The sequence below is a fragment of the Heterocephalus glaber genome, unplaced genomic scaffold, assembly GCF_053883595.1.
Source record: "Heterocephalus glaber isolate CG9 unplaced genomic scaffold, H.glaber_assembly_v1.0 deba00000331, whole genome shotgun sequence".
Classification (NCBI taxonomy): Eukaryota; Metazoa; Chordata; class Mammalia; order Rodentia; family Bathyergidae; genus Heterocephalus; species Heterocephalus glaber.
The window spans coordinates 19,889,513-19,904,875 of NW_028258142.1; the positions used below are offsets into that span (position 1 = coordinate 19,889,513).

The window sequence follows — 15,363 nt, forward strand, 5'->3', positions numbered from 1 at the left end:
TACAGACAGACAGTAGAATAGTGGTTGTCAGGGTCAGGGAGAGGCACAAGGAATTGTTAAATAGATAGAGAGTTTCAAGTCGGGCATGGTGGCATGCTCCTGTAATGCCTTGGGAGGCCGAGGCATGCAGATTGCTATGGGTTTGAGGCCAGTGTGGTCTACATAGTGAGTTCAAGTCCAGCCTGAACTATAAAGCAAGACCTTGTCTCAAAACACACACACACACACACACACACACACACACACACAGATAGATACATAGATAGTTTCAATATGGGATGATGAAACAGTTCTGAGCTGGATAACAATTGAACAATAATGTGAATATACTTAACAAAAGTTGGACTAAATACTTAAAATAGTTAAAACAGTAACTTTTATGTATATTTTACCCAAATCTCAATAAAAAGAAAAACTAAATGCTGTTTCTGTGGAGCATTTGAAACTCTACATGGAAGTAAATTTGAAGTTATTAGTTTCTAACAATGTTATATCTAAATACATCTCTTACTGTGGAAAATCAAAGCATATTTGTAGAAGTGGCATATCAAGATCAGTTCAATTGCACATAGCAGAAAGCAATGTAAAATGGCTTAAACAAAAAAGGGATTTAATATCTTACAAAGTGAGAAAAAGAGGGAAAGCACTTTCTGAGTTGGTCAACTCAGGCCAACTGATGTCCTCAGTCTGGATTCTTCACTTTCCTCCTGTTAGAGTCCTCCTTATGGAGACACCCTCCTTGTTCAGAGATGGTCGCCACCGTTCTGGCATCATGTGCAGACTAGATAATATCCAGCTGTAGAAGAGCAGCTGCTACTTTGTCCATCTCCCTTTGACAGTGAAGACCCCTTCTCTGGAAAGCTTGCAGCCAACATCTTCTCATGCTTTATTGTCCAGAACTGGGTCACACTTTCATCCTTGTACCAACCAGTGACACAAAAAATGATGCCACCATTGGTGACCGTGTGACTAGTTAGGGTGGTCCAAAGTATGTAGGGTGGAGTGAACACTGGAACAAAAGAAGAAGTTTGCCACATGGAAGAACAAAATAGAATGATCAGTAGTTCATAGTCAAACCTTAAAGGTTATTAAAAATATGATGTACTGCACAACTTACATATATATCTCTGAGTTTCAATTCCCATAACTGTGACTTGAGAGTAGCAATATCCCTTCAACTGGTTGGCAGGGAAGATTAAATGAGATAAATACTTGCAACACATATAATATACTGACTTATACACATTACTGTACTGAACATTATTTCATTACTGACATACACAATTTATGCTTCATAAATGAGAGTTATTGCTATTTTTCTTCTCACAAATGTGTGAATGTGCCATTGTTTGGTTATCTTCTTTAGCTTACCCATTCAGATAAATATTCAGTGAATAAACAGCACCAAGATAATAAGCCACCATGGCTTATAGAATCCAATCCCTGTGAATAAGAGTCTTTACATGTATTAGATTGCTCAGATTGCCATAACAAAATTCCACAAGAATAGGTGACTTAAACGAGGTCTGAGATCAAGGTATTGGAAGGGTTGGTATCTCCTGAGGACTATGAGTAAAGGATATATTCTAGGTTTATAGATGGTTGTCTGTTTCCTTTGACTTTACATCATCTTCCCTCTGTATTTATGTCAATTTCCCCTTCTTGTATGAACATTAGTCATTTTGGATTAGGGCCCACCTTAATGGTCTTATTTTAACTTTATTCTGTAAAGACCCTATCTTCAACTATGGTCACATCCTGAGTACTAGAGGTTGGAACTTCAACATGTGAATTTTGAGGGCACCATTCAATCCATAACAAAGAGTATAAGGACCCTTTAAATAAGAACTGATATTGGGAAGTCTATATTTCTGTAAAGCCAGGGTAACAATTCTTATGTCAATCATATCTCTTTACCTTACCTATACCCACTTCCCTCTCTGACCTTTTTATTTTATTTAAGTGGATTTGGAAATAATCTCAAATCCCACTCTGGCTGATCTAGAGTAACTGAGTATAACAGATTTGTGAGGAAACAACTTAGAGATAATTTCTTTAAAGGAGCTGTAGGAAGCATGACCCTGGAAAGTGGAATGGAAAACCCTGATTGTAATCACAAGTGAACAATTATTAAGTACTTACTGTGTGCAGAGCAGGAGCACTCTATTTTGCAGTGATGCTGTGAGGTGGGTATGTGTTGGTAGATGAAGTGAACAAACTATAGTTCCAGCCTTTAGGAATTTACTTATACTACAGATGTGTGGACTGCTAACTATGATGTAAAGTAGCACAGGAAGTACAAACTGAAAGACTAAACAATGGGTCAGAAGGATGCAGAATGGTAAAAGTGACTATGATTGGAGAAATCCGAGTGATTTTTATTGGAGAGAAAGGTGAAAGACAGAGATGTAAATGTCTTTAGAAACTTTGAAAGTACTGGTTCTTTGAGGATTGACAATTATAAATGTAGGTTATGAAGCTGCATAGGAAAGGTACAGAAAATTTGAGGATAAGGAAGAGCAGATTTGTTTAAAATGTTGGAAGAGATTTGGGGCCCTGCAGTGTGACGAGCCACAGTGTTAGGCTTAGAAATTATGTGCTGAACCTCAGCTAAAATAAGAATAGCTTGGAAGGGACTGAGAGGCATTTTAGACCAAATCAAGTGGAACTGCCTGGATGCTGTGGTCTATAGAAGGTATGAGTGCAGCAATTAAGGGGAAGTGCTTTGGATTCAGAAGACCTGGGGTAAGACTATGTTCAATGTTTACTGGTCACAACTCAATGGGACAGTTGTTTATTTATTTATTTATTTATTTATGGTACCGGGGATCGAACTCAGAACCTTGTGCTTGCGAGGCAGGAGGCGGAACCACTGAGCTAAATCTCTAGCCCAATGGGACAGTTGTTTAAAGGGTCTAGATACTAGTGTCCTCATCTGTAAAGTAGAAATGTTCTTATTGTTTCTAAGGTTCTTGCAAGTACGTGAGGAAATGCTATAGGTCTGGTTAGCAACACAATCTGGTAACCAGACTCAAAAAATGTTCATCAATAAAAGAGCAGTTATTGTAATTTATTGATTCAGATATGGTTGAAATCCCGAAGTTTCTGTGTCCTGTAGAAGAATAATTTGTTTTTGTTTTTTTGACACAGGGCCTGGCTTTGTAATTCAGGCTGGCTGTGAACTCACTATGTAGCCCAGGCTGGCCTCAAACTCTCGGCAATCTTCCTGCCTCAGCCTCTTGAGTGCTGGGATTACAGGCGGGTGACACTATTCCCGGCTTGTAGAAGAATAATTTGTATTCTCAACAACAATCAAATATATGTACAAGCCAAACTGCTGCCAACATTAAAGAGTGACAGAGTCAGAAGGAGAAAGGTTGAAAGGTCTGTCTGTGTGTGTGGGTCTTCACCCTTGCCCAGCACTCTCCACCAACAAGGAAAGGAGGAAAGAAATAGCAGAGGGAGGAGATTAAGGCAAGAAAAGGGAGAGAGTGTGTGGAGTGTCCCACTAGGCATTGCTCTGCTCTGGATCTCTGTAAGGATCTGACCCGCGGCGGCCACAGCCAGTGGTTGCCACTTTTCCTCCTGACCACTAGAGGGTGCTCTGACCAGATCCTCTACAGTAGATAGAACAGTTGATAACGGATGGAATTCTGGCTGGAGCCAGGTCTGGACTTGGAGCAGGCACAGGAGCTCCAAGTCTGCTTTTGCTAAGCTCCAGGTTAAGAAGGGAGTACAGAAGATTGAGTCCTGCAGGGACTGCAGTCACCTTCTGGGGATCAGGCAGGGAAGGCATTGGATTCACATCTGGGTATTAAAAAATGGTGGTGGAACCTTCTGGTTCTTTTGTTTTCCACCTGACTCAGAGCAGTGCCACTGTACTCTGTGGAGTAGTGGACAAATGAAGGGAGGAGCCGTGTAGATGCCAGGAACCAATCAGCCGATGGAAAGGATTAAGGAGATAAGAGGAAACACCCGGGTGAACAAAAAGTAGGGGTACACCTAGAGCGGAGGTGACTAGGACAGATGATAATGTTGGGGGATAGTGGGGTGAGAGGGAAACTATACATTCCCTTCCCTGGCTGACCACATATGGTCACTCCAACTCACTAGGTAGTGAGAACAGTGTCTCACATTGATTATACTAGGAAAGAAGTTCTGCTTATGATGATTTCCCTCTACCATACATACAGAAGAGATACCAGGAATTATTGGTGGAAATGAGGATTTTATTCAACCTCAAACTGCATAAACATAAGAAAACAGCTATTGAGAAGAGTGTCCAGAAGAGTTGGGCATTATAGGCTAAGCTGGCATTTAGTCAAGATATTATAATGTCTAGGGGGCCGAGGATTTAGCTCGGTGGTTCTGGTGCCTGCTGTGCGAGCGCAGCGTCCAGAGGTCGATCCCCAGTACAAAAAAAAAAAAAAGATATTATAATGTCTATATGGGTTATATCATTATAAAAGATATTATAATATAAAATAAAAGATATAATATAATATAAAAGATATTATAATATTATAAATAATCTATATTTATATCATTATAAAAGATATTATAATGTCTATATGGGTTGTTTATGGTCAGCGTCTAAACCGATGGGTAGACCTTTATGTCTACTTATGGATAGACAACTCTGACCAGCTGCTTTGGAATGTGTGTTGTGCATGTCAAAGATGAGGCTAAAAGAATAGGAATGCTTTGTTCAATGCATCACTACTTTTAGAAAAGCAATCCAAGATATAGTTTCTATTGAAATCCTTTGGGATTGCTAAAATACTTCAGTATTTTGTCCCAGATGATATTTAATTGTCCTTAGCTAGCACTGGCTTCTAAATACTGTAAGTAAGAGGCAATATGTCAAACGTAGTACCTCTCTCACTCAGAACACCATACCAGAACAGCAAATCTGTTGGGACTGATGTACAGCCCTAAAATAAAAATGTTTTGACATGTGTGCTTTCTTTAGCAGTCATTTTTTTTTTTGGTACCGGGGATCGAACTCAGGTCCTTGCGCTTGCACAGCAGGCGGTGAAACCACTGAGCTAAATCCTGGGCCCTAGCAGTCATTATTAGTAAATTATCTTTGATCATATATGCTTAGAGACTTTTAAGAATTTTTTTAGATTATACATATTTTAAGGGAAAAATAAATTTGTAGCTCAATTTGGCTTAAATGTCTATTAGGAGGGATGACAATGTGATTGGTTAAAGACATTTCTTTGTCTTTTCATTAACAGCCTGCAAAAGCTGTCTAAACGTGAGCCCCCACTCTAATGTGTGTAATCAGTTTTACTGAGGTATCATTTACATACCATAAAACTCACTTGTTTTAAGTGTAGAATTTCTTGACTTTTAGTAGATTTACTGGGTTGTACAATTATCACCATAAATCAGTTTTATGATGCAATTTTAGCATGTAAAACCAAATATGTTGAACAGAAACTCAACCAGAGCATCAAGATGGATGTGCAGCACTGATCAGGGTTTGCTTGTTTCTTCCTCCCAATTCCTCTCCCTTTTTTCCTTCTTGCCTCCCACCCTTCTCCCTATTCTTAGTGTGGTGAGTGCTGAAGATACAGGTTGAAAGATGATCCCTGCCATCAAAGACCAGGAAAACAGTCACAAAAGCTATAGAAGGGATCATCACATTCTCTTGTGAAAAAGTCATCCCTGATAGAGGGATTGCCCTGGATATTATGTGATCACACTTTTCTCAGCCCAACCCTAGGTTCTCTGAGATTTAAGAGCTCAGCTCAGCTGGGCATGGGGGCAAACGCCTGTAATCCCAGTACCCGGGAGGCTAAGGCAGGAGGAAAGTTCCAGGCCAGCCTGGACTACATAGTGAGTTCAGGGCCAGCCTGAATTACGAAGAGAGACCCTGCCTCAAAAAAAAAAAAAAAAAAAAGAGCTCAGCTCAACAAACATTTATTGGGCATCTGGGCTCCACGCTGTGTGTGCAAAGATGAATAAGAATTCATCTTTGCACAGATGTAAGCAGCTTTGTAGCAACCTCAGGTGATTCAGCATCCATCCATCAATGTTATGGATCTGACTAACCTTGTGACCCAGTTCCAGTATCTGGACTCTGCCTGTAGCCAAATGCAAACTTGCTGGTACCATCTCTGATAATAGGAATGGTCTTTTCCTTATTTCTTGCAGTCTGTTACCTCCTTTCCTTCAGGTCTGACCTCCAAAGGTACCTTCTCGAGGTCTTTTCTGGCCACCCACCTAAAATACCCCTACAGATTTCATTTCCTCCTTCTCTGCTTTATTTTGCCCTTTACATTCTTCACTGTCCAACACACAATTTATTTTATGTATTTACTATGTCATGTACTGTTGCTTCTTCCATTAGAAGGTAAGTTCTGTGAGTGCAAGAATTTGAGTGTTTTCTTCTCTGTCCTGTCCCTCCCAGTCAGGACACAGTCTATACTCCATCGATATTGGTTGTAGGAATTTATGAATATTTGGAGCTTTATCTTGGTCTCCAGTGCTAGGAATCCCTTCTCATAACTAACTCGGTTCTTCCGGAGCTGGGGGACTGCCTTGATTCTGTCTCTCTTATATAGCAGTGGTGCCTCAGTCTGGAGGCTGATGGCAGCTTTTCTGAGCAATACTTTCCAGCTTGCAGCTCTGAGGATAGCCTGGTCCTAGCTGCCTTGTTCTGGAACTTTCTCCCTGAAGAATCTGTTGTGACATGTTCTAGCTTGTTCTTCCCTGACTCAAACTGTTGCTGCCTGCCTGGCCTCCAAGGAATCTTAAGAACTGGCCCATCCTGGTCTGCCCCAGTTAATTAACCTTCTCTGTGTGACAGCTTTACAAGACAGGACAGAAGGCAGAACACCCATGAATCCTCTGCGAATTAAAATACCAGCCAGTGAAAATGAATAAGGGTGGAGGTATTTACCCTACACATCCTTAATGCTTGTTACCCTCCCCCCCACAAAACTGTCTTTAAAAAACTGCTGAAAAAAGAGTTGAAACATTTTTGGAATAATTACTGAACCCTGAAATGAGCTTCTTAAAAGCAATCTTGAAAATTACTCTTATATAATCATAATATTTCTAGGCTGAACTTTCTGGTAAAATTTTGAGATATTATAACTCACCTTCCTCGTTCCAAGCTTGTGGTCAACACTTGAGTTGTTCAATACCTGGATTAACCTCATTAATTTTTCTTTCCTGCCCTAAACTTGAGACCTAAAAACAAGTCCTTGCAAACTTACCTTAGGATTCTAAGACATTCATATAGCTTTCATGCCTCTCTTATGTACAACAGAGGTTTTCTCTTGGTGTGGGGAGGAAAATACTTTAATTGAGATCCCAGAGAGCACTGATCCCTTCAAGTTTTATCTGTCTCCAGGTAGTGGTTTTGGGCATTTGCTTAATAAAAACCCATTTGGAAACATCATTAACAGGTTGTATTTGTGGGACAGGACAAGAAGGACCAGGTGAGAACATTATGAATTTTAGTAGGTTTCACTGTACTTGCAACCTAAAGGAAAGGGCTTCCTTGGCTACCAGAGGAGGGAACATGGGGACCCAGGATATCAGGACGGCTTCCTTCCACCTGCTGAGATGAGGCTCCCTGCTCTGTGGGATAAGGAGCTGAATCCTGGGGCCTTGGTGTGAGTCTGGGACCTAGGAAAGTGGGCAGGCTTAACTTAGCCAGAGTCAAGAGTTTTAGGTTTTCATTCTGTAAGGAAATCGGTTAGAAGGCATAAGAGGGTATGGAAACCATCTCCTACAAGATACTTTCCTCCTCCATTCCCCGATCACAGTTAACTAAAGAAGTAGGCTTCGTCTTTAAATTTTCTTAGTAGGGGGGAAACAAGACATTCTAAGCATGTCCCTAAGGCAGGTTTTGTTTTTGCAGTGCTGGAATCAAGTCCAAGGCCTTCAAGCGCTTTACCACTGAGCTACACTTCCAGCCCAGAAGTTAGGTTATAAGGTGAACCACAGGGTGGGTTCCGAGGTCTCAGTGGTTCTCGAAACCCCCAGGACATGCAAGTTTCTGCTCCCTTATTCTCGGTGCCCCAGCCCCCTGCGGGGTGCAGGCATGCAGTCGTCCATTCGGGCCTCTTCGGATGTATCCTCCCCTCCACAAAAGCTGAATCTCGCCCCGACTGGACCACGTGAACTTTTAGGGGTATCCAGAAGTGTCTGCAGTGACACGGACCCAGGGTAGTTTCTGGAAACGCGATGGCCACGACTCTTCCTCCTCCGTCCTGCCTCTCTAGCCCACCTCCTGCGCCTCCTTTCACACCTGGTTCCGGCTCGGGTCCTGCTCCCCAGTGGTGGTTAAAGCCGACCTCTAGGTGCACGTGTAGAGTGGGCCCTTGGGGGCAAGGCCGATGGGGAGCGCGAGGGTGGGAGCAGCTTCTCATCCCGGGAGGGGGGACGGACAGACAGAAGTGCGGGCCGAACGGAGGGAGGGGGTGGAGCCGCCGGAGAGGGGCGGTGCCGCGGGAGCCGAGCCCGGCCTTCCACCCCCACCCCCTTCGGTGCCTTATCCTCGGCGGTGACACAAAAAGCTCCCGCGCGGTGCCGAGCGCCTGGCGGCGGTGTCCGACCGGGGACACGGAGGGCAGAGGGCAGGTGGGAGCGCAGCCCGGAGGGCCGGGCCGGGAGCTGGGCTGCAAGCACCGCCCCGCAGCCCGAGACGGGAGGAGCAGGTGGCCGCTGGCCTGCGGCGAGCGTGGGGCTGAGCTGGGCGGGCGCCGGGACCCCCAGCGATGCTGCCGTCGCCCGTGTAGCGACCGCCGAGCTCGCTGCGGAGAAAGGTCGGTGACTTTCGATTTGTTGCCTTGCTCTGCACCCTCCCGGGTCTCGCGCTGAGGGAAGGGCGCAAAAGGGTTCGTGCGCCCTCGCGGCGCCTGCACCCAGGCAAGTGGGAAAGGGCTGCTGCCGCCTGCTGTATTTGGGGGTGTCTTGTGGACAGTGAGTGGGGTGCGGGGCCGCGGAAGCCCCGGGGAAGGCAGCGCGGGGCCTGGCGGGCCGCAGGGGCGGTGGTCCCGGGAGTTGCGTTTCTCCCGGGCGCTGGCGGAGTTGGGCGCGCGGCTGGGGCGGGGGAGCGGCGCTGCCGGCGGCTCCGCCGAGTCCTCGGATGCCCCCTGGAGCTCCGGCCCGAGGGAGCCTCCTCGTGCCCGCGCCGCGCGCGCCCCAGCTGCGCCCCGAGCCCGCACACGCCCCCGCCGGTCCCTTCCTAGTCCCCTAGTTTAGCACCTTCCCCACTCCTAGAAGTTGTCCCGGGACCCCTCCTGGGAAATGAGGGCGCAGTGGCCTCGGGGTCTTTGTGCGCACAGGCGCGCCTGGGGCGTTTGCTCCTGGAAGGACGGCTGCAGGACAAAGCCGGCTGGACTCGTGGGGCGCTGCTTGGACCACGGCGATCCTTGATACCGCCTGCAGTGGGGGTGTGGTGGGGGGAGTGCCGGGCGCTTTTGGAAGTAGGGAAATCGGCAAAACAGTGACAGCGACTTGATGAGGTGGCGGGCAGGAACAGAGGATGCTCCTGAATGCAGCGCTACTGTGTGTGTCTGGGCGGATGGCCAGGCGCCCGGCTTCCCATTTGACCGGGTTTACCTAGTGTATTTTGCTAGCGTTATCTTTGCCCCGAGATGGTTTTCTCCAGCCTGTCTGATTCCTTTCTGAGGGATTACTGTTGCTACCATAGAGGCTTTGCCACAGAGAACTTAGGGGCGGGGGAGACTGCGGAGGAGAGGAGATGTGGTTATTTATCCTAGAGAGACAATTAGGAGTCGTTACGCCCCTTCCTTGCTTCGCCACCCCTTCACACCTCAGCCCTTTCCTCCCAGTGGACCCACCCCGGCACCGCACCGCTGGTCTGGGAGGGTGCTTGGATTTCTTTCTGTGCTGCGTATAACTAACCCTTTCTGCATGTATTCCACTGCAGGCTGAACAAAGCTCAGTCTCAGTTGTGTTTCCTGCTTCGCAAATGCTTATCATTTCCACTTGATGTCATCATGCAGAAGGGGTGAAAGGGACTCAATGACAGATTCAGGTAACCCCCAGGAATCTGGGTAGCCGCCTGGGTGTCTCTGGGTCATTTGGGCCCACAGTGCTGGGGCTGCTTGGGTGGTTTCAGCATCAGCGTTATTCCCATCTGTGTGAAGGGGTGGGGGCTGCTGAAACCCCTGCGGCAGAGAAGAAATTGCAAATGACTTCAAACCTTCCTTTTGAAGAAGTCATTTGGGCAAGGTGTGGGCATTGGGGTTTGTATAAAGTACACCTGATTGACGGGAGTATTGATACGGTCAGTACACAGGCAGTTGGATGTGAATGTGGTTCTTATCTGTACTAATATTTTGACTTCAGTCTGTAGGTGGGGTATCATTTGTTGAAAGGTGTGGTAAGGCTGATATTGCAAGGCTGACTCTAAATTTGACCAGTACTTAATCAAGATATTGGTCAAATACAGTGACCTTCTTATGAAATAATGTTTCCCCCCATCCCTTAACTGTAATAGTGTTTATAATATCAAGAGAGCCGTGTTTGCAGTAAGTTGCTGGGAGGTGGCAGGGAGGACTGTTAGAAGAGCATAAAAAGAAGAGAGGAAAAAGAAGCTTTAGTTAAGTTTCCATTTAGATAGCCATGAACCATTAGACTCTCATTCTGCAATTTATCTTTAGGTTGTTCTTTAAAAAAACAAAACAAAAAACCAAAACACCTCTGGTCTGTTCTTTTTTTTCCAAGGATAGTTTTGATGTCCACCTAACCAGATCTGGGGTTATCTTCATAGAGTGCAATGCAAATGTAACCTTCAGACTTATCAGGACACCTTGGCATTGGGATTCTCTCCTAGAGGGCAGAGCCCTGCACATCCTACACAAATAGCAGGGAATGAGCATGGATATGGATATGGAAATGGACTCGGGCTTTTCTTAAAGGAAGACAGATTGCTGAGGTCCAAAGGTGATTAGAGCTCTTCTTTGCACTGCAGCAGCGGCAGTACAGTGAAGTATATGGCAAATTCACTTTACCATTTCCCCCAAATCTCTTGAAAAACAGTTTAAAAACTTGAAGGATTTGTTATTCACCTCTGGGGTAGTTTTGTTTTGAAAGGTGACTCTAAAAACAGAAGTGACACTAACATTTATCCTTCTACTGAAAGCATTCAGGAACCACTCAGAGAAGCAGATGAGTTATCAGGTCCCAGCTGAAACAAAGGCCAGTGCTTTGGAAAGATAAGATTAGCAATACGGTGGTAGGATATAGGTATTTTGACAACTGATTTTTATGTCAGCAATAATGCTGGGTGTGTACTGTTTTTGCTGCAAGAAGAAAGCCCATGTGATGGGATAATAGGGACTATAATAATGCAATAGAAACAAGGGTGTGGTTTTTTTCAAACAAAAAATAAATACCTCACACACAAAATTCCACATGGGAAAACAGCTGCCTGCACATGTAAATACACGTCCAAGAACAAAGATAGCCACAATGCACTGTTAGGTTTCAAATTGTGTCAGTGGTAAGTCATGGTATAAGTGTTGTATTGAGGCCTAATTTATTTTATTTCAGAAGGAGACTTCCCACTGCAAGATGACTGCAGCAGTATGTTTAGGTTTAGGTTGGATCAGCACTGGAGGTATTAGACTGACCTTTGGATCCAGTGCTTTTCTACATCGTTCATTCATTCAGCAGATGTTTGTCGGGCCCTGGATAGATGATGGACTCTGTGAGAGGTGCCAGGGGTTGGGAGCGTGGGGTAGAGGCACAAAAATGTATCACCTGCAGAGAACTTATACAGAAATGGAGAAACGGAGAGCTGCTCAGAATGATGTTCAGTGAAAGCTTCAGAGAGATGAACAGAGTGGGATTGGACCTCCGAAGAGGGGGAATGTGCTCATCCAGCATCTACTTGAATGCCTCTTCTACTGGGGAGCTCTTTACTACTTAAATGTCTGGGCCTATAATCAGGTGTCCTTTTCTTTACTGTCTTTGAATGCTTCAGCTGAATTCCACAGGAATGGTCAGGCTCCATCATTGTTGGGAGGTCATTCTCTTTCTGTCTATGGTGTCAATCAACACCCTCTCCTTTTTGTTTGGAACCAGAGATTGAACTCAGGACCTGGCGCTTTTGAGGCGGGTGCAGTTCCACTGAGCTAAATCCCCAGCCCTACAACCTCTACTTTTTAAGGTGTGGTTCAGTCCTTGCTGTACTTAAATTTTGAAATAAATTGTGCTTTTCTGTATTATCTAATTTAGAAAACAGATTGGGGTGAGGGCTTTTGTGGATTTCCCTTACTGTTTTTTAGACAGAGATATATTATCAAGATAGGGTAGATTATGCTGCAGTAACAACTATGGGCCTTGGCCATCTTGCAACCTTAGAAGGGAAATGCTGTGGGGTATCACTCTAGCAATTGTGGGTTTCTATCCAAAAGTGAATTATGTGGTTCCACCCCAAAAGCAATCATAGGACCACATAGCCACAGTTCATTATTCTTTTATAGGTACAGGTGAGCAGCACTAGGGACTTCCACAGTGATCTGGCCCTCAGAAAATTCTAAAGCGTGTCCAACAGGACCTGGCTTAGTGATTGGAAGTTTTGGGTATTCTACAAGCATTGATTAAATGAATGAATAATGATGATGTTAAAAATCTGGTCCTTTCCCAAATGCGAATTTGCCAATATGTTAATGTGGGATTTATTAACATGATTGCATACTGGTCATCAAATAAAGAAAGCTACAACCCTCTCTTTGCCTGTTTTGAGCACTGGTTTACTCTGAAACAATGGACCAGTAGGTATTTCCAAGGCCAATGCTAGGAGGTTGCATGCCCAGCATTATGTAATAGATGTAGCTTAAAGACTTTCTTTTCTTTACCATCTGCTTCTTGTCTTAGACTTCCTGAGTTTGTTGTAACAGCCCAGTGTAGAAGAAGAGTGGCAGGTGGGCCTAGCGTCACCCAGGAAACAACCTCTTGCAGCCAGGATGGGGGCTGGTGGTGGGGGTGGTTCAACAACCAAGACTAGAAGGGGCAGAAATAGGGTTAGGGTAATTGTAGGTCATCTTTTTATTAAGTAGAAAAAGCAGTTTAGACAAGAAGCTTCTTCTGGTCATAGGACTAATAGCACACTCAGAGAGGTCTAGAACATTCATGGTTCCATCAGCAACCAGGTTGGCTTCGAAGGTGGTAAGTTTTAAACCCTTCCTTGCCATACTCTTCCTGAAGACAACTGAAGGCTGTGGAATAGGTGTTGCAAGCAGGTGTGGGCCAAGCAGTTGACAACTTGTAGAGAGACATCATTTTGAAAAGAGCTGGTCACCTAAATATATTTATTCACATTAAGATAACTGCATGCACAGATTAGAATTTTAAAGTTTTGATAAGTACTTTAAGCATAACCATGGAATTTAACAAATTGCTTCTGGCTCAGTAATCACCTTGGCAAAAATAATTTTTATAGATATCTCTGTATATGGAAATGACACACAAACTAAGTTAGTCTCCAAGTCACGGTGGTTGAAAGGACACTGGTATTAGCCTGACAACCTAAAGGCCACTTTATGGTCCAACTTACTTTGAGTGGTAAGATATTGCACCCAAGGGCATTCTGATTAAAGAGATAAGCAGCTTCCAGAACAGATGTGGACCATCCAAGAACCAGTTCAAGGCCTGGGGTTGGGCTGGGAGTGAGCAGAGACTGAGCCAGAAAGAAAAGGAAGTCATGAAGGGCCAATCTTGAAGTATATTTGGGAAGCACCAAAATGCATTTCTATGTTTTGTGTGGCTTCTGAGTCTTTACCTCATAAATGTCATGCTAGAGCCAGCTGTTCATGGGGAGGACACTTGTGCTCTGAATGTGATCCCCTTGGCACTGCCTGTCACAATGTCACAGTAACTAGAAAAGCGGGAGGTGGTGGTTTTCCTGTTCTTTTTTGTGGCTTCTCCAGTTATGCTATGAGTGTCAGTAGTCTACCTCCACGATGGAAATCACAGTTCAGATGAAATAAATCCTTGTTTTGTGTTTCAGAATTTTTCTGTTTCTAATTGATCTACTGTCATGGTAGGATTTAAGGAGAGGCCTCAAGCAGGGTATACATGGCCCACATTTCTCTTGGATGATTCTTGCGGTCCATGGTTTCCTGGCCTAGACCACATAGGGATGCTGAGGTGCGGGCAGTGTGTTCTTTCTAGAGCTGTGGAAGCCACTTGTGATCTATTGGGAGTGGAAAGGATGAATTGGAAAAGATTCCTTATTTACCAGTTGACATATTGATTCCTGCATAAATAAAAGTCAGTGTAAACATTCTGCATGATAAAACTTGCTCTACTTTAAAACAATTTTTTACTTTTATCAGTACATGTTTGCGGTACATAATGATTACATTCATCAAGGGGAGTTGATGCGTATGTACACAACACATTTAATTCCTCTCTTATCCACTTCCCCTTCTCATCCCCCCATCTCTTGGTCCTCTTCCCATCTACCTAGGATCTATCCTTCTGTTTCCAATTACCTTTTATTTTTCTCTTTATTTATACTTAGGGTTTCTCTCTCTTTTAAAAAATAGTATGGGAGATTGAATGCAGTGCCTTAACTTCTGCTAGTCAAGCCCTCTACCACTGAGCTACATCTCCAGCCTGAAACTCCTCTAACATTGAACAGGCTTCCTGGGGTAGCAGACCTTCAAGCAGAGCAAGGCTGATCAAGTGAAGATGTACCCTACATAGTGGGGTCAAAGTGGTGACAAGGTGGACTCTCCAGGTGCTGTGTTTGTGCTTGTGTTTTCTTGTTCTACTCCTTCCTTCCCATCTCATTCCCACCTACCAAGAAAATATGACTTTATTGGCTCATTGATAAATGCAGATAACTGCACTCACTGATAATCACACTTCCCACTGAGGTTAGACGAGTTGATGAGGTTTTCATAACAGCTTTGATAGATACTGTGGAAATAGGGAGCTTTATTGTCATCAGCTACTCTCCTTGATAACAGCCCACACATTCCTTTAATTTCCATTCCCGCTGTTACATCCTAACCAGGAATCTTATTTATCCCTGGGCAGTTATCATGGGTACGTTCGCTTCGTGACTCTTGCACCTCCACTATTACCTGTCCTTTTAGACTAGAAGGCTGTTTTAATAGACATCCCCTCCCTAGATAACCTTTGGTTTACCAATTCTGGGGTTTTGTTTGTTTTTGTTTTTTTGAGGGGGAGGAATCTTATATAGTCTCTCTTTTAGAGTTTTCCGCATTGTGACCCCCTCCCCCCCAACTTCCTTTCCAATTTTGACTTTTATCCTGCTTGACTTTAAAACTCCATGTTAGTTAGGAAAGTTAATCCACTGTTCATCCAAGATGCTTTGCATAGCCTCATTCCTAG

At 44.3% G+C, this 15,363-nt stretch overlaps 1 protein-coding gene across 9 annotated transcripts in view; it reads left to right on the plus strand.

Annotated features, from left to right (window-relative positions):
* Rnf152 (ring finger protein 152) overlaps positions 1–15,363 on the plus strand; it is a 123,621-nt gene that overhangs the window by 26,215 nt on the left and 82,043 nt on the right. The window contains exons 1-3 of one of the 9 annotated variants that reach the window (XM_087191879.1): positions 8,500–8,789; positions 9,920–10,027; positions 11,548–12,166. The exons of 3 other annotated variants lie outside the window; for them this stretch is intronic. The gene's annotated coding sequence lies outside the window, so the exon portion shown is untranslated. 5 more of the 9 variants (XM_004858434.4, XM_087191889.1, XM_004858433.4 and 2 more) reach the window with 5 other exon arrangements.